At 37.4% G+C, this 20,049-nt stretch overlaps 1 long non-coding RNA gene across 1 annotated transcript; it reads right to left on the bottom strand.

Moving 5' to 3' along the window:
- Positions 1-4,290: 4,290 nt before the first annotated feature.
- Positions 4,291-9,387, bottom strand: LOC140239411 (uncharacterized). The gene is made up of 3 exons (XR_011901979.1): positions 9,092-9,387; positions 5,423-5,647; positions 4,291-4,424 (listed from the first exon to the last, which is right to left on the bottom strand). It is a non-coding gene; the product is annotated as an uncharacterized lncRNA (long non-coding RNA).
- Positions 9,388-20,049: the final 10,662 nt, after the last annotated feature.

The raw sequence follows: 20,049 nt of genomic DNA on the forward strand, positions 1-20,049 counted from the left end.
GAATTATCGCGTTTTCCCACACCATCCTCATCTACATTATTATGACAGGGGAGTTAACAGAAAACAGTAGGCCCTAGCTCTTTTTTCATATGATTATATTGTATAAGAAGTAGAAAGTACCTTGTCTCAATGGGTTCTTTAATGTTTGATTGTATAAATGATTATGTGACATTTACAAAAGTACATTTGTACATAATTTTATAGAACTACATATAATGCATGTCCCCATTGAGAAATGAGAACTTTGAGGGGCATAAATTCTGTTGCCAATCTCAACATCATAATATAACATATCTTCTTCATTCCATTTTTATTTGTGCCTTTGGGGCAAAGCAGCATCTCTGAAATGCAATAAGGAAGCGATGCAAAATTGTGAACAATAAAGATGTGATCCTCATTGAATCTAATAGTATACCTGTTTGCTTTTTCTGGTCATTTTATTTGGGATTTGAAACATTTCTTGTAAGAGTACATTTGTATAATATGTTCATGTGTGTGCGCCTGTGCGTGTAAGAGAGCGTGTGTGTGCGATCATGGGCGGATCCAGTATTTCCGTAAAGAGGGGGCACCTTTAGAAATCAGGCCCCCATTTTTTTTTATTTCCTCTGCTTTTGCACACAAGAAAAGATGAAGGCGTGCCCAGTGAATTCCCCCTATATCATATGTATATCCACCACTTGTGAGGGTGTGCGTTTTGGGAACATGATCTGCCTTCAAGGTGCAAAGTGCCGACAATGTATGAAAAGAAAGTGTTCTAATGTCTGTAGTGTGAATAAAGAAAATGGAGATTAATATCAGTGTGTACGAGCATAACGTGAATAGGAATACAGGAATAACACCATCATACACTCAACATTCAAACAGCATCACCAAACTCACTTGTACTTTCATCCTGATTATATATGTAATTACACACACACACACACACACACACACACATATATATATATATATATATATATATATATATATATATATATATAGTCTAGGTCCAAACATGTTGCGAATTCACGTATTGGCTCCAATATAGCGAAGAATCAAGAAATAAACTAGTAATGCATTATTTCGCCAATAAGAATGAGTTTATTGAACAACTCAAATTTTCGGTGGCCTCCACCTTCTTCAGGAGTCTCGACGCGGAATGTCAATACCAAAACATAAATTGAACATGAAGAGCGCGCACTCATATACACAGAATTGGTTGCTATGAGAGTGCGTACCCTTTACAATGATGTTGCCATGTAGACGCAATGTAGTCAAGGTACCCCACGCATAAGGAGGAGGACATTGACATGTTTATTACGTAACAATGGTGTTCAATTACTTTGTATTATCACATGTTAAGATATCGACATATGTACTCATCAACATACCATAAGTTACAAAATTAGGTTAAAGAGCGCTCCAACAATCAAATTGTTTCATGACTTAAAATACAAAAATCATCGGTAGGAAGAAGTCGGTATAATAATTCCTGTTAAGAAACTGATGAAATCGTCAATTACAAAAGCCACAGTTCGGTGTCTCGCTGAAAGCTAAACAGATTTGAACATGCAAGTGTGAAATTGATTGACCCATACAACTGAGTGATAGGATGACAGTGTGAATCCATCTACAGAAAATAATACAAAATAAGAGTAAATTGATTATTAAGATGGAGACATGAAATCATAATATTCGCTATAATTCGTCATAATCTCAGACAGAATAACCAACTAATTTCTCTATCACAACACCAGTGGTAGTGAAACAGTTATCAATTAGAAAGATATTTTGAAAAATATTTTGAAAAAAATATCTTATAATCCTCATAATGACTTATTCCTCTCTTTAACGGAAGAATGAGTAACCGTTTAGAATGGATAAATCCCTGTTCAACCCTTCACCTTGAAAGCTCTTACTCTTCACGATTACTCGTAACTCGGCGAGTTTTCTTTCCTCTGCTGATGTGTAGTCTCCCCCGAAAATGCACACTCTGACATCCTTCAATGAGTGGCCGGGGAGGTTGAAGTGTTTGGCAACGGGAAGGTCGTTCCGATTTTTCAGGATGGACGATTTGTGATTATTAAAGCGCATCCGGAATTTGGTGCTGGTCTCACCGATATAGATAGCGTGAGGGCATTGTGCACACATCATACCCACATCATACAATACAGTACATGATTGTATGATGTGTGCACAATGCCCTCACGCTATCTATATCGGTGAGACCAGCACCAAATTCCGGATGCGCTTTAATAATCACAAATCGTCCATCCTGAAAAATCGGAACGACCTTCCCGTTGCCAAACACTTCAACCTCCCCGGCCACTCATTGAAGGATGTCAGAGTGTGCATTTTCGGGGGAGACTACACATCAGCAGAGGAAAGAAAACTCGCCGAGTTACGAGTAATCGTGAAGAGTAAGAGCTTTCAAGGTGAAGGGTTGAACAGGGATTTATCCATTCTAAACGGTTACTCATTCTTCCGTTAAAGAGAGGAATAAGTCATTATGAGGATTATAAGATATTTTTTTCAAAATATTTTTCAAAATATCTTTCTAATTGATAACTGTTTCACTACCACTGGTGTTGTGATAGAGAAATTAGTTGGTTATTCTGTCTGAGATTATGACGAATTATAGCGAATATTATGATTTCATGTCTCCATCTTAATAATCAATTTACTCTTATTTTGTATTATTTTCTGTAGATGGATTCACACTGTCATCCTATCACTCAGTTGTATGAGTCAATCAATTTCACACTTGCATGTTCAAATCTGTTTAGCTTTCAGCGAGACACCGAACTGTGGCTTTTGTAATTGACGATTTCATCAGTTTCTTAACAGGAATTATTATACCGACTTCTTCCTACCGATGATTTTTGTATTTTAAGTCATGAAACAATTTGATTGTTGGAGCGCTCTTTAACCTAATTTTGTAACTTATGGTACGTTGATGAGTACATATGTCGATATCTTAACATGTGATAATACAAAGTAATTGAACACCATTGTTACGTAATAAACATGTCAATGTCCTCCTCCTTATGCGTGGGGTACCTTGACTACATTGCGTCTACATGGCAACATCATTGTAAAGGGTACGCACTCTCATAGCAACCAATTCTGTGTATATGAGTGCGCGCTCTTCATGTTCAATTTATGTTTTGGTATTGACATTCCGCGTCGAGACTCCTGAAGAAGGTGGAGGCCACCGAAAATTTGAGTTGTTCAATAAACTCATTCTTATTGGCGAAATAATGCATTACTAGTTTATTTCTTGATTCTTCGCTATATATATATATACATATATATATATATATATATATATATATATATATATATATATATATATATTATATCATACATAAGTACATATATGGGGGCGTTTGGGTGAAATATGTTTCACAATTATTACTGCCAGCCCATGAGTATGGAGCAGTTGTAGTAAGGGTTGCGTAAACAAGTCATTTTTTTTTTCAAGTTAAAGGGGAAGGCTAGTAACTGATCAGTGGGAATCAGTGGAAATGCTTGGAGATGATTGTTCCAATCCTTATGGGATTCATTCAAGAGTTCATTGTATATCTATTGTTATGTGAAAATGATTTGCTTCAGAATGGTCTCATATTCAAGTAATGTGCAGTTTAATGCTTCCAGGTTAGCGTCCCTGGTCAGTGACGGAGCATTAATCTGCACATTACTTGAATATGAGACCGTTCTGAAGCAAATCATTTTCACACAACAATAGACATACAATGAACTCTTGAATGAATCCCATGAGGATTGGAACAATCATCTCCCAGCATTTCCACTGATTCCCACTGATCAGTTACTAGCCTTCCCCTTTTTAAATGTTATTGACCGTTGTGATTAAGCAAATGATATCAAAGGTATCATGTTGGTAGCGGCACAGTGAGAGAAAGGCTGAAATGGAGTGAAATGACTTTCAAATGTTAAGCAGAAATGTTTTACCTCTTTCCATCAAAAAGAGAATTCATGTTCTCTTAGTCAGTCTCCTGGTCTTGGTTGATTTCCCTACTAATACATGTGCAACATACGAACTTATACTTTAGAAACGTTAAAGTAAAAAAGGATCTTTTAAAAATGTTCTTTCATTTCATCTAAATGTTGTGATAACCATAAACAACAAAAAACAACGGACAGATGTCTTTGCGTTCACAATTTTTAATTCTATGTAACCGAAATGCCATTATAACAGTGTTTGTTACAACATGCAGGGAGAGCACTTTAGATATGCTCATTCGATTTCAGGTCACTGCAGCTTTAACAGTTCCTTTTGAAGCTTTTAGCACAATCAGGGGATTCAAAATTCACAGCAACTGTTGTCCACACACAAGCAGGCAGTTGCACCTCGATGTCCTTTTCCGTAAAGCTGTAGCACTGGGAAATTATCTGGCAGTAGGGTTATGCACCAATATCTCCTGCAATGAGAGGAACAATGTAATAAATGACAAAAGAATGTGTTAATCTGTTCTAATTTAAATTAGAATGGTCATAGAAGTTAAACTGCATTGTTTGATATTCTGTCTCAGTTATTCATAAATATACATAAAGGGATGATCGTGTTAATGCTTAGATGGGGCTTCTGGTTTCCAACATCTTTTTATGATGATTTTTTTTAGATAATGGGATACACTGTACTTCTTATTACATTTTCAGAGGAACTTACTGTTCTTTTTATGAAAGTTGGCAACCCGAAAACATAATGCCTCCGGCAACACTTCGTGGCGGAGGCATAAAAAAAATAATAAAAGTTGGGACTCATCTTGTACTAGGATCGCTTTTTTTACCTTTTTTGTTTTTGTTATCTGAGCCATTACAAAACCAATTTTCGTCAATTCAAATTTGAATTCCTGTTAGAATTCTATGATCTTGAAAATTTCATCAAGAAGTTCTCAAATATCTCACAGAAAGTTGAAAGTGAATCATCACCTCAAACAATGCCTGTACCATCCTGGAAGACATGAGGCTCAAGTTTATCATTGATTTGATTAGTTACGTTAAGATTTGAATGTAATGAATGGGACAACACAATGTTGCAGACTTCTAAGTCCAATTTTCAGTGGGATTCCATGTTCATTTAAAAGTGAGGACTTTACAAGTGTTCACATACTCATCAAGAGAGCCAGACATGACTTTGGACATATAAATCTGTATATTATCACAACTTTTTGTAGTTAACAAGCATACATATGTGTACATTCAATAGAGCAGATAGATTTTGCACATTATGGCCAATCTGAAACAGCCCGTGGGGAATTTGATGTTACATGTATATATGTTAATACATAATAGTAGTCAGGTGATTCAGTCGTAATTGTAGTACTTGTAAATGCATTGGATATAAACAAAAGTTTCTGTATATTTGCAGATGGAGACTTGCAGCCTTATTTTGCAGATTTGATCAGTAAAAACTCACTTCTTGTTTCTTGCTCCAAAAGATCTGTACTTGTTCCCTCAATCTGTCAGAGAAGAGTAACCACGTCCACACTGCATATTACGTAGAGAGACATGCCCCTTGGGTGGTGCATGCATTGTAGTTGGTGTACCTTCATGCAACACTTTGCACTCTTATTGCTGTAGATGCAATCCCCATGGCTGAATGATCGGAGAGTCCACAGTGATTTCCACACTGGCCTCAATGCTGAAATTATATTTCAAACAAATAAATGAGTTATTCTACTGTGATGTGTTTGCAAGTTTCACATACACTGTATTTGTTTTCCACTTCGCAGTACACAGCTAAAATGCATCTTCACTCCAGTAATATATGTTGTACATGGTTACATGGTGCTGGGAAGCACATGCACTGTTATAATGGGAACAATGTTTGTAACAACAGGTCCCTTCCCGTTGTTTTTTTTTTTTTCGTTTGTTTGTTTTTGTTGGTTTGTTTGTTGTTGTTTTTTAATGACCCTTAAAACAATTTTGTCTGTAAAAATGTCCCTCCAGCCATTGTCTTTCCAGAAGAAGCATTCATGCCTGGAACTACAACATTAACACTATTTTTCATATTATCATACATTCAAACTTCTGTGTGGTATCTTCTAAGGAGAATTGGAGACGCAAAGACAAACCTTCGTCTTCAGGTCAGCAGCTCACCCAGCGTTGCTGTTTTTTTTTTTTTTTTTTTTTTATGTGGACATAACAAAGTCAACATACCGGTAAGCAGAATGCAATGCAATCACAGGAAATCCTATCAATTCACAGGGTACTTCCAACCACTCATGTAACTTTGAATTAAATGGGTTGAAAAAAACAAAAAAACAAGCGAATGTCACGCCGCGCTCTAAGCTTGCACTAGTGAGTGACTGCAGGGTACGCTGTACGCTGTCTACACAATACCACAATGTTCAACTGAAGTATAGCTAATACATGTAGTGCTCTAAATGACTGGGATTAAGCCCAATACTAATATCATGTGTTGTTTATTGTAAGATAATAGCACGTTGAATGAAGTCAGTTGAAAAATGCAGTTCCTACAGTGCACAAGAACCCAAACAAAGATCTGTAGGCCCTACTTATTGTCCCCGCCGAACGAGTTCGAGCAGGGGACTATGAAACGGGCTCCGTACGTGTGTGTGTCCGTGCGTCCGTCCGTGCGTCCGTGTGTGATCAAAATGTTCAATTTGCTACTTCTCTGTCATTTATTAGCTAATTTTGATTCTGTTTGCTTTATATGATAGCACTACATGGGAGCTTTGAAACTTCTACACAGAATTTCAGTCGTGACCTTTGACCTTGACCTTGGACCTATATTGTACATTTTGCTACAAAATGCTACTCCTTCGCCATTTCTAACCCGATTTCGATTCCGTTTGCTTTATGTGATGGCACTAGGTGAGGGCTTCAAAACTTCTACACAGAATTTTGACTTTTGACTTCTTTGACCTTTGACCTTGATTTTTGACCTATATTGTACATTTTGCTACAAAATGCTACTCCTTCGCCATTTCTAACCCGATTTCGATTCCGTTTGCTTTATGTGATGGCACTAGGTGAGGGCTTCAATACTTCTACACAGAATGTTGACCTTTGACCTTTGACCTTGATTTTTGACCTAGCTTGTACATTTTGCTACAAAATGCTACTCCTTCGCCATTTCTAACCCGATTTTGATTCCGTTTGCTTTATGTGATGGCACTAGGTGAGGGCTTCAAAACTTCTACACAGAATTTTGACTTTTGACTTCTTTGACCTTTGACCTTGATTTTTGACCTATATTGTACATTTTGCTACAAAATGCTACTCCTTCGCCATTTCTAACCCGATTTCGATTCCGTTTGCTTTATGTGATGGCACTAGGTGAGGGCTTCAAAACTTCTACACAGAATTTTGACTTTTGACTTCTTTGACCTTTGACCTTGATTTTTGACCTATATTGTACATTTTGCTACAAAATGCTACTCCTTCGCCATTTCTAACCCGATTTCGATTCCGTTTGCTTTATGTGATGGCACTAGGTGAGGGCTTCAATACTTCTACACAGAATGTTGACCTTTGACCTTTGACCTTGATTTTTGACCTAGCTTGTACATTTTGCTACAAAATGCTACTCCTTCGCCATTTCTAACCCGATTTTGATTCCGTTTGCTTTATGTGATGGCACTAGGTGAGGGCTTCAAAACTTCTACACAGAATTTTGACCTTTGACTTCTTTGACCTTTGACCTTGATTGTTGACTTATATTGCACATTTTGCTACAAAATGCTACTTCCGGCGGGGACATATATTACTTTTCCTTGTTATTATACAGACATAGGCACAAATATAAACAAAAACAATTCGCAACGTAGGCGTACCTATACTTAGAACAGTCGTTACCACAGGTTGGCCTACTTAGAGTTACTGTAATGGTATAGTGATAAGTGTAGATCTATTTCTACATGCACACAAGGAAATCAACTTTGCCTGATCATTGTACACCAATTTTTTTTTTATTATTATTATTATTATTTTTGGGTTTTTTTTCTCCATGTTTACACTAATGATGCCGAAATTCAATGTTACGTATGCCAATGTTGGCATTATCGTAAAAGAGCTTGTCCACCACTCCAGTCACTGCCATTCATGACTGCTTTCCACCTCCATAGACTTTGTTGATTACACATATTGAAGATGCACTTGCAGACACCGATATCACGATGTAGGGAATTTAGCCACTATGTTTCATAATTATGGGAAGGATAACTTCCGTACTACTTTGTATCAAACTGTGTACAGATGATTGATGAATGATATCCACAGCATTGGCACAGTAATACATAGTTAGGGTACCGGTTTTCGACACTTTAGCACATTTCTTGTTTACCATCAATACTGCACCGTTTTACCTCGGAATTTTGATATGAAGTTGAGCTACACTTGTATAGGTACCAGTGACCAGCACTGCAGCAGTCTCAAGACCTGAATTTCGTTCCGTACGATACGGTGATTAGCATAAATTTACTGTACTGAGGACAGTAGCCTATTAAATAACACCATGAAGATGGAGTGTTTTCCTACACTACCACTCACCAATACCAGTACTAGTGTAAATTAGGCCTAGTCTAGTAATAATATGGTTTGCATAAACACTAACGTTACTGCTAGGGTCTAACGTTAGAACTGTACCACACCAGTGAAACTGTAGTGTTAGACCTACCAGCATGCAGCAGTACCACTAACATGTTACCAGTAACGTTAGTAACTTTCCAGGCCCTTCTATGGGATACTGTAAAATTTTAGTAGTAGAATATCTAGTTCACAGGCATATACAGGCAGAGTACGGTAATGTAGGCCCCCTAACTGTCATGTTAGGCCTTATCCGCTATAGTTTATAGAAATATAAGGACGCTAACACTAACAGTAACACTCAAACAGCACTGTCTACGCCACGCTACAGCTAGACCCTACATAGCCCCGGAGACCGCGCCGCTGCGCTGCACGTTGGGGCTGGTCGCAGTTAGACCCTACAGTAACTTTGTCAATAGGCCTACTCAATCAATAGAAGGACACACACAAAAAAAATTGTAATGTGTTAGGCCTCCTTGTAAAGTGAGGTTATCAATTTTGAGTAATTCAATCGAGCATACGAAACTGTACTCACCAGTTCCCTGTTGTAGGTTGTATTCACCGATAAAGTGATGGTATGCTAAAATCGTCTCTTTTTTGTTCTGTTTTCGCAATCCATCCACACACAGGAGGCTCCGTCGCCTCTCCCTCGCTTCTTCTCAAGCATCCAGACTTTGCCACTGTCATTATCTTCTTCTTCTTCTTCTAATTAAGTCTGCCTCCTTCAATTCACTCTCGATGTCAGACTCAAAGTCTTTCCATACAATATAAGGTAAAAATTAGACATTGTAATGTTTCTGCCGATAAAGCAGATGCAACTAAAGACAGGCAAGGTACAGTATTGTATTGCATCCGCTCACAAAGAACTACGTGCTTTATGAATGGCGGACTCGATGTAGAGCTAGCTAGCGCTGCACACTCGATCGTGAAGGGGTACGTTCGTCCATGTCATGACGTCATATTTTAGGGCCCCGAAAAAGACGGCAGTTCTGGAGCGAAAATCGGTGAAGTAAATCAGTCAGTTTTAACTCGCGATTTTTCAGTGGTACGAATATATTTTAAAAAGTCACATAAAAAAATCTGTTTTAACAGACATTTCCCTCTGCTTTGACACCTTCTTTTGTATGATTTTCTTGATTTTAATGTCTCGTTCACCATCCTTTAACGAAACGGTCATTTTGTCGACAAAATGACCGATTTCATAACGAAATATTCTGTGCGACACTTGGCGCTCCATGTTTTTTGTCCATGGTTTAAACCATGGTTTCATTTGTACCACCTTCGTGAATTCGGGCCTATGAGTTTTAAATACCATTAACAAAATATGCTTTAAGCGACGTGTTTTTAAGGATTCCCAATTTATTGTCTGATGAATAACGTGATTTGAAACATGCATATACGGACTGACTCTCAGGATCATTCTCCCCGCTCTATTCTGTAATTTCTGTAATCGATCAGTATACTTCTTATGGGCAGAATCATAAAGTACATCTACATAATCAAACAAAGGTTTAATTATAGAATTATAGATTATCCTCATACTTTGTTGATTTAAATTAAAACGAAGACGACCCAAAAACCTTATCAAATTACCTATCTTCAAACACAATGTTTCTATATAAATATTCCATTTTAATTCTTGATCAATTATAACTCCGAGATATTTCACTGTTTGTTTGGACTGAATACGCTTACCAATTACCTGTACATTTATCATATTACATCTTTTTAACATTGCGGGTGATCCTATCAACAAACATTCAGTTTTATCAACATTCAAACTCAACTTATTTAAACACATCCATCTATTGATGCCATTCAAATCAATGTTGATAGCCTGTTCAATTTGATTCATATCAGAATGAGAAAAGTATAAAATAGTGTCATCTGCATAAAGATGAATACTGCACGCTTCGATCTGTTTGACAATGTCATCGATATAAATTGTAAAGAGGAGAGGCCCCAAAATGGAACCTTGTGGTACTCCGTAACACACTTCCAGGGGATCTGACATTGCATTACAAAAGTATGTACGCATTTGTCGACCAGACAAGTAATTCTCAAACCAGCGAAGGCTTTCATCGGAAACTCCAATAGAGTGCAGCTTCTTTATCATTGTGCAATGCTCCACGGTGTCAAACGCCTTTTTCATGTCAATGAAAACCGCCCCAGTGTACTTGCCTCTATCAATGGCGTGTAACCAGTCATCCGTCACTTTTAACAGTGAAGTGGTAGTCGAATGCTTTTCTCTAAAGCCAGATTGGTTTGGTCAAAGTAAACCATTCAATTTTATGAAACGAGATAGTTGCTTATGGACGATTTTTTCAATGATTTTAGAAACAGAACAAAGAATAGAAATGGGACGGTAGTTTTCCGGGAGACGCTTGTTACCAGATTTGAATAGTGGTATAATCTTTGCCTGTTTCCATCGTAACGGAATAATGCCTTCGGACAATGACATGTTTATCAGATGAGTAAGGGAGTACACTATAACAGAAGCAGCCATTTTTAACATATACATAGAAATACCATCAAGTCCTGAAGATTTCTTATTTTTCATACCACGAATTACTTTAAACACTTCTTCATACGTGACAAGTTGCAATGAGAACGAATCAATCGGTTCATACACATTGTCAAATTCTTGTATTGAAGAGTCATGGACATTCGGGATGTTTGCAGCCAAATCTCTACCAACATTGGCGAAAAATGTATTAAATTCATTGGATTTATCTTGATCTCTACTACCTGTAACTGATTCACACATGCCAGAAACATCTCTAGGCAACACTGTTTTTATGATATTCCACATCTCACCAGATGTGTTAGCTGCCGATAATTTTTCAGCAAAAAAAAAAAGATCTCTTTCGTTTTCTTATTTTCAAAGTAACAGCATTACGAAGTTTCTTATACTCATTCCACAAATCATTCAATTTTTTTTTCCAATGATATTACTTTATTTCCATCAGATTCAATCAATATCATCCTTTTAAGCTTATTCACTTTTTCCTTCAGTTTATCTCTTTTATAAATAAGATTGATAATTTCACTACACATCCAAGGAGAAGTTTTCTTAACTTTTTTTTCACAAATAGGCGTATGTTTGTCAATCACCGACAATAACAATTTTTCAAAATGAAAAGCTGCTTTGGGACTGTAGGCTGTTGGGACTGTAGGCTACGAATGAATGAATTGTGGTCAAAATATTTCATACTTCTGTAATTAAGTGTACGGGGCCCTTTATCTTTGACGTGACATTTCAGAACCATAAAACATAATGAGTGATCACTTATGCCAGTATGCTTTACTACATACACAGATACAATATCTGGAGCATTTGATAACATATGATTGATAAGGGTAGACGAATCATTTGTTATTCTTGTACATATGTTATCATTTATTTGTTTCAATGAATACAAACTGTTTATTTCATTAAGATGTTTGGTTTCATTAGTTACATTCTTTTTCTAAATATCACAATTCAAATCCCCCACAAAAATAAATAAAAATATTTTTGTTAAAGCTGTCTAAAAAAGACACCAATTGCTCATAATAATCAAAAATACAAACTGAAGTGTTTGGTGGTCTGTACCATGATACAAAAATAAAAGATTTCGGACATTGTTCTCCAACTGTGATTGGTATGGCCTCTAAATGTCTCAAGGAATCGTGTTGTAAAATTGAATAATTCCAATTCATTTTCATATATATAACTACGCCTCCTCCATGTCTGTTTCTGTCTTTTCTTAGGACTCGATAGCCTTCAATACATATCTCGCTATCAAATATTGAATCATCAGGCCAAGTTTTATTTAATGAAAGTATATGTACATCATTCTGACTCAAAAGCAGTTTGATTTCCGATAACTTCACGAGGAGACTGTGTACATTTAGATGCAAAATCTTCAAACCCTTTATACTTAACTCATCATATTTTAAACAATTATTCGGAATACATTGTGAACAGGATGTCGTACTTGCATCGTTTACGGTATCACCATTGATTGTATCAGCTAATTCTATATCATCTATAAAACTAGGTGAGTGTTTCACAACGCATTGAGGACATTCCCAGTTTAGAAATACACATCCCATATCATCATAATCCCTTTCATCTACTCCACCACATTGGATGTGAACCCATTTTTTACATCTAGTGCATTGTAATCCCTTTTGATTATTTTTCACAGATCTAGAACAGCACACGCACGGGTAACTCCGTACCATGTGAACTATACTTATCAACCAACAAAACTAAAACATAAACAAAAAATATCACAAATTATTATTAGCATTTACGAATAATAAATAGGGTCGTTTTATAAAATCATACACAAACTGCACCGGTGATCAATATTCCCTCGTTTTTACCGATTGAAATGAGAAAGTGATGATAGCCTATTGGGTCATATTCTGTCTAAATCACTTTCGTGGGTTATAACTCTTTTGACTGTCTTCCCCCCGCTTGCTGGGAGGAGGGCAAGAACCCTGCCATCCGATGTCCAGGCTGCAAGGACTTTCCTGCAAGACTTCGTTTTTTGGAGTAGCTGGGCGTTGCTTTTTGTCAAGTCTTCCTCAATCCCCATTTTCGTTCCTTTGAGGACACGGCGTTTGGATAGGATCATGCTGCGCATGCGATAGGAAACAACTTTGACGATGATTGTTCGAGGCCTTTCATTGCACCTACTGTTGCGTGTCACCCTGCTTGCTGAGCGTGAGTCGTCCTCACTCTTCTTCGCAGGAAGTCGATGGGACCTCTCGATGTCATTCTTGGACAATTCAACCTTCACCTTCTCCCTGGCTATGCGGCAAATGATCTCGTCAGTGTAACAAACCTTTCAGTATGAATATAAATGTGTGACCAATCAAGTCAAAGGATAAGTTTGGAAAGTCAAATCTTTAATAGTGCATTGAATTGTACTCAAATATCAAGCCACTTCTTCGAGTGGCAAATCATAACGTTGGCCTATAATGTTGCGCATACATTAACCTAGATTCAGTATTTGATTAGTTATCTCTAACGAGACCGGGTTATTTTGGGAGTGTGTATACAGTAATCTGACACCTGAAGTATGGCTCTGATCCAAACAAATGGGTTATGGTATCAAAGCGTGCCGGAGAATGAAAAAATAAGTCATGAAACATTGAGCAAAAGTCATAGCATGTCACAGGCAGTCAAATACATACGTGTATATATATCCAACTTCAGAGCACTGTAACTTATAGCGACCACATAAACTGGGGGCTTCCAAAGAAGAGCAAACGCACTTTCAATGGGTTATTTAATGAGCCAGGTGCGTTGTTATGCCATAAATTATCTTTTGTTAGGCATGTACATGAAGCCCCCAATTAAAAATGTCGATTAAAAAAAAAACAATATCAAAATCGAATCTGTCTATATAGACCTTAACTATGAGCTACGAGACCTGTCGGCCTACCCTGTATCTAGGACACGTGCATTAGGCGAATCTCCAAGGCATTACAAGTAGACCTACTAGAGTAGACTCTTCGCAAAGTTGTGACTTTGTGAGAATTTCACTTACTGGTTTCACTGTAGGAACCTAATCTATGCAATATGCGAATTTCACAAAATCCTTTAATCACTGTATTGCTAAATGAATTCAATATTTCTTTGTAAAAACAATAGCACTGAGTAGGACTAACTGACTAATAAAGGAGATAGGCAATTGCTATCGGCGTATAGGCCTTAATACTATTCAGTACTGCGTAAATTTTCTTCAGCAACTAGACCGAGTGTTATAGCCTAATCATGGTAAAGAACACCCAGTCCTCAAAATGAAAATGACACAATTCAAAACAATGTCATCAACAGTATTTCAGCAATGCATAAGATGGAACACTGTTGTCCATGCACGATTAAATAATGGCGACTATACCCTTTCATTATAGGGCGACAGTAAGTCGCTGGCTGCATTTTGCCTTCGGATCGTGAACACTATGTGCACCGATCAGAATACACATCTTGCATTTGCTATCGTTATCAAACCATGAACCTAATATACATGGACTGTTCACTGCAGTCTTTCTTTGATGTAATGATCGTCACCGACACCTGATTGTGTGCATCTTAATGAGTAAATTCAGGTGTCTGGACAATAACGATTGTGTGATCATGTATCGTCACTAACAAAAGAATATTTTCCCTCATTTCAGTCTTGTTTCGCTGATGTGCCTTTTTCAGACGGAAATGTCTTTAAATAAATACAGATGATGAGGAGCAGCAAACCTGAGATCATGGCAAATTTTGTGTCAAAAGATTGGTAATTGCTGATTCGCACATTTTCGCACACGCATAAGACCTTGCCTAATGGCAAGATACACCTGCTCTCTACCATTACCGTCCCCTTTTTGCTCTGGAATAAGCTGCGGAAAAGTGAAATATTAAGATCACAAATGACAATCATTCTGCCAAAATGTTAGCTTTCTTTTAAAAACCGCCTGCTTCTCCCAAGCGAGATTATTTGAGGTATTATTTCCTGACATACACCACAACTGCACATTCACTTTACTTGATTTTTGTGAGTTATTTTCTTCTGCGCATATAGTTTTAGATTTCTCGAATCCCCGCCTTGTTCTTTTCCCGTCTTGCTGGCGGTCACGATCATGGGATCAAAGCAGTGAAGCATGCTAAAAATGTCTTTGTGGCGCTTTTGAGATGTACGGGTTCATGAAGTGATTAACGATACGAAGAATGTCCATATTGTGTATTAGGTCCATGATCAAACAGAACCCGCAGCAACGCACGAGAAAGAAGCGTTCCATACATACCGGAAAGTGTAGCATGAGAAGTTTTACTTCCGCACAGAATTGCACGTCCATGCTTCATTGAAATTGGATGCTCATTTCCATCCGACACCCGCGTATTGCATCTGTTACATCAGCGCGAGAGGTCAGAGGCCATTACTGCAAACAATATCTGTCCCATATTATCCTCTTCAGCATTATTTCCTTATCGCTATTGTGAAGAATAAGAATACCATTCAATTCTTTTTAGGTTACGGTTCGACAGACCGAAGTTCCCCCACATGTAGTGTGAGTCTGTGTTGGTATGTATGTGTGTGTGTGTGTTTATCATTTAATGAAGATCGGTTGTGGAATGGCTGAGATATCAAACAACAAAGAAAAACAAAGCAATCCTTATAAAAGGTGGGTCCTACCTTTTTTAAGCATCACTTTGATTGGGAAATCAGCCATTTCAAAACCAATTTTTCATCAAATAAACGTTGAATTCCTCTTGGAATTACATGCTCTTTTATATTTCATTAGCCGTTTCACATTATCTCACCCTGAAGTAGAAACCTGAAGCCAGGTCTTAACCAAAACTAGGCCCTACATCCCTGAAGTTAATCATTTTACTACGATCAAAATCTAATGAAATTCTTCGGTCCGTCTAACCTTTGGTCTGTGCGGATTCCCCTTCTCGTTATCTGTACAATCCACGTGTGAAACCTACATTAGCAAGAATAGAAACGAAAACCAACCAACAATAATGACCTCTTGTAGTAACCTTCATGCATCTCAGGGGAATATTACCCAGATAGTTCAGGAAGGTTCGCCTCCTCTGTTATTTCCTGGTGTGTCTAATACAGTGTGATGTTATGATAATTGTAATGCTATGAATTGAATTTAACCTAACTGGAATAATAAATCATAAAAATAAATGAAGAAGTCAGTTGAATGTTACACTATACTCTCCCGGAGGACTAAGCCACTATTGTTGCTTTGATAATATAGACTTTTGTTTCAATGACTTCGCGTGCTTTTAGCTCTGTGAAATTGCATTCCAATGTGTTTCGATGTTTTCTTTCAAAGGCATTGGAAGCTAACGAGTATAGCTTTGCAGACCAATGATTCATACATCTACGGTGTTTCAGATTGGCTATTGGCTCTTATATTTACTCCTCCAAAAAAAACTTAATAAAATCCGTTATTTTATGAGTTGCCTTTGAAATATTTATGCTTCTCAGCAACGCCAAGTTCTTCACTGAGATACCTTGACTGAAGAGCATTTTGCTTGTAAAATGCTGTGTCCTTTATATTGCAATATAAATAACAAGCATCCTCTCTGTATAATCAATGGAGTCTAGTTCACTGATTCCTTTGAAAGGTATACGAAAGACAAATCCATCACCTTGTAATAGCGTATTCCATATTGGTCAGTGAACAGTATGAAACTGTTCAACTCTGCACTACTGAAATTAAAAATATGCTTATAGATTTTATTACCAAAGCTTCAATACGTACAATTCATCTTTAAAAATATTCAGCTTCTGCTGATAATGACTATTTATCTTTTGTATCAATATACAATGATAAGTCCCTATTTTCGTGGTTTACTGATCCACATCCTCCAGTCGCTTATCTCTTTCAAATCTCAATTTGTGTCAGACTCAGCTCATTAATGTAAAGACATTTTTGTGACAGTATTTTACTTTGCGATAGAAGTATCTCCATTCACTACTTGCCATGTTGATATCTTCATCGATTTTTTTGTTTCTTTTTTGTTCCAACTGTATCGGAACAATAATACAAAGTAATTCGTAATTCTTGCATATATAAAGCAAAATGATTTAAAATATATGAAATTCCCAGTCTTACCACGAGGAAACAACCTCTTAATGTATCTCGAACATGTGTTGAGGTGCTTGAGAGGTTTGTCTATGAGCATGTGTGTGTGTGTATGTGTGTAATGTGTATGGATGCTGGTGTGTATGTGTATAATGTATGTGTGTGTGCATCAGTGTTTGTGTATTCAAATTTATGGTTTTACCAGGGCTCGACACTAACGGTGGCCCGGTGGCCCGGGGCCACCAAAAATGAAAGTCGGGCCACCAAATTTCAAAAAATGGCAAATTTGGTGGCCCGCCTCAGGCCACCAAATTTTTTTGAAAAGTGTCATTTATTTATGTTAAGATGTTGCAACCCATGTGCCTGTCAATTTATACTTAGTCTTAGTCCACCATTCAGTAGTTAAATTTGTTTAAAGGATGGATGAAACGGACTGAATGAGTGCCTGAGGGTGAGTGTTGAGAGTTTGTTGAGGTTTATTTATGAGTAGATATGTCCAGCTTCCAATTTTAACTATGATAAAATTTAAATATTTGACTCATCAAAAAAAAAAAAAACAGGAATTTTAATGTTTTTTATTGTTTTTTGGGGGCCACCAAATTTTTTTCTCGGGCCACCAAAAATTTGAAACTGATGATTTTGGTGGCCCCATTGGGCCACCAAATAAAAAAGTTAGTGTGGAGCCCTGGTTTTACATATTCACAGCGATGAAATCGCTGTAACTCTTCCAATCCTTGGGTGAGAATGATATCTGATATTAAGTTTGTTGGCATCCAATTACGACGAGGCCTGATACTAAGTATGACAATGATAAAATATAAGCCAAGTATTCTATATTTTCGCTGTTCAGCACTCACCTCGGTGATAGAAAGCGTCCGTGGTTCAATAATTATATAGGTCTACATTACGCGTATTACCATGGCCATAATCTGACGACCCGTGTGATAATGTATGAATTGTTTGCACCGTGTTTTTTGGCGAGACTTGGTTTGAGAGCATTTTGTGGTAAGCGAGTTTTGCTTCATTTTCCCATCCTATCCGAGGGACACAATATTCTGCATTAATATTATGACTGGAGAGATAAGAACACAAAATGTGTAGCTTCTTTCCTACCCGAGCGGTTTGATGCCCGGGCGAACACGGTAGCGTTCAATGTATCTCGGCACCCGACTGAACAATGATACTACAGACCTGACTGGCTGACGGGCAGGCCATCTTTCATTTTGCACCTGGAGGGGAACGGCAGAACTATCGGAATCATATCCACCATCCCACTATCTGATAGGCCTATACCCTCCGCCGTTAATGATCTCCCAATGGCGAAACAAGAAGAGTCAGGGCGGAGGCGCATATTCATGTTTATGTTCATCAATGCGATGGTTCTGCTCAGCTTGGTCTGGTACTTACTGGAAATGAATGTGTCCCCTACTACACACGTGGTCAGTGGAAGCAGGTTAGTTTTGGCGTGTCAGGCGTCGGTGAAATACCACGCCGACATGACCGCGCTCACGTCAAGGTTTCCCCCGTATAGTTTCATGTCTGAATTGGCAGAAGTGTATCACTAGATTTCTTTATAGCACTCACTGTTCAAAATAGCAAACATTTTAGGAAAGGAAGTATATTTAACAATTTGATTTAATTATGCATATAATTATGCATTGGTGCTGCTTTTTGATGTTGCTTCTCCAGCTGTTCCAACAAAGAGCGTGTTATTCTAGTAATATTTGATTTGATTTGATTTGATTTGATTTGATTTATTCACAAAATGCATATACATACATTATTCACAAGTATGCACATAGTTTGTACATGAAACATGTTATTATACATTTTGTGTGGATCGTCATAAGCTATGAAAAGCTTGACTGGGACGTCCAGTATGGATAACGTACACAATAATGTACATAAACATCATACAAAAAAAAAAAAATGTATTATGCACGTTCAATTTGTTCATAGATAGGGAAATGAGAGGAGAGAGGTAGACTAAAGAAAAAAAAAAAGAGAGAGGAAGAAATAAGGAGAAAGATACTCTACATCATGGTGGTTAAAGGTATACAAGATTGACAATTCTGGTAACAACTAACATAGAAAGACTCGCTGCTATCATGTACGTGATGTACGTATGACAAAATAAACCTGTGAACCTGGGGCGAGAGAGCAGGCAAGAACCATGCAAATGGTATCGCTTAAACATATTTGCAAAGAAGGGTATTCTTCACTAGTCTTCTAACAATATGCTCTGATTGTCACCGTCATACTTCATGGGAAAGAGAATTCCCGGCATGTCGTGTGGATCGATTGGCAAGGGCAGTTGTTGGATTTTCTAGGTGTACGTTTGTCGAGGTTCTAGTTGAATAACTATGAATAACTGTGAATAATGTGAATAGAAGTTCACCAGACATCAATATGGCAATGCTGACTGCTGCTACCGTGGAAACTCCGATCCTTGGGGCCAATGATCGTTATATCGGATATTGTGTTATATCAGTAGTCGGGCCATTCTCCGATAAAGCGTGCAAAACTGCGATTTTCGTGTCGCCAGCATGTTTATACAGTTGAAATCGATATTTTGTCCCTCAGAAATCTTTTTTTTTTTTTCTTTTTTTTTTTTTTTGCTTAAATTCATCTGAGAGGTCGGACCTGTAAAATAAATACCAATAAAGCTATTTGGACGTCCGGGATAATATTAGAAATACGATCCGAAGTTTTATGTAACCCTTTAAAACCCCATGTCGCCAGGACAGGAAGTGTTCATATAACAAGTTGTTACTTGTTAACATATCATTCATATCAAATCTTTTGTACCTCATTACATTGCCCCTCGAGTGCCTGAATGAAAAATAATATTACATAATATGATGTTTTTCTAAGAGATAATTTATATCATGTCGCCAAATT

The sequence above is a fragment of the Diadema setosum genome, chromosome 16 (assembly GCF_964275005.1).
Source record: "Diadema setosum chromosome 16, eeDiaSeto1, whole genome shotgun sequence".
NCBI lineage: Eukaryota > Metazoa > Echinodermata > Echinoidea > Diadematoida > Diadematidae > Diadema > Diadema setosum.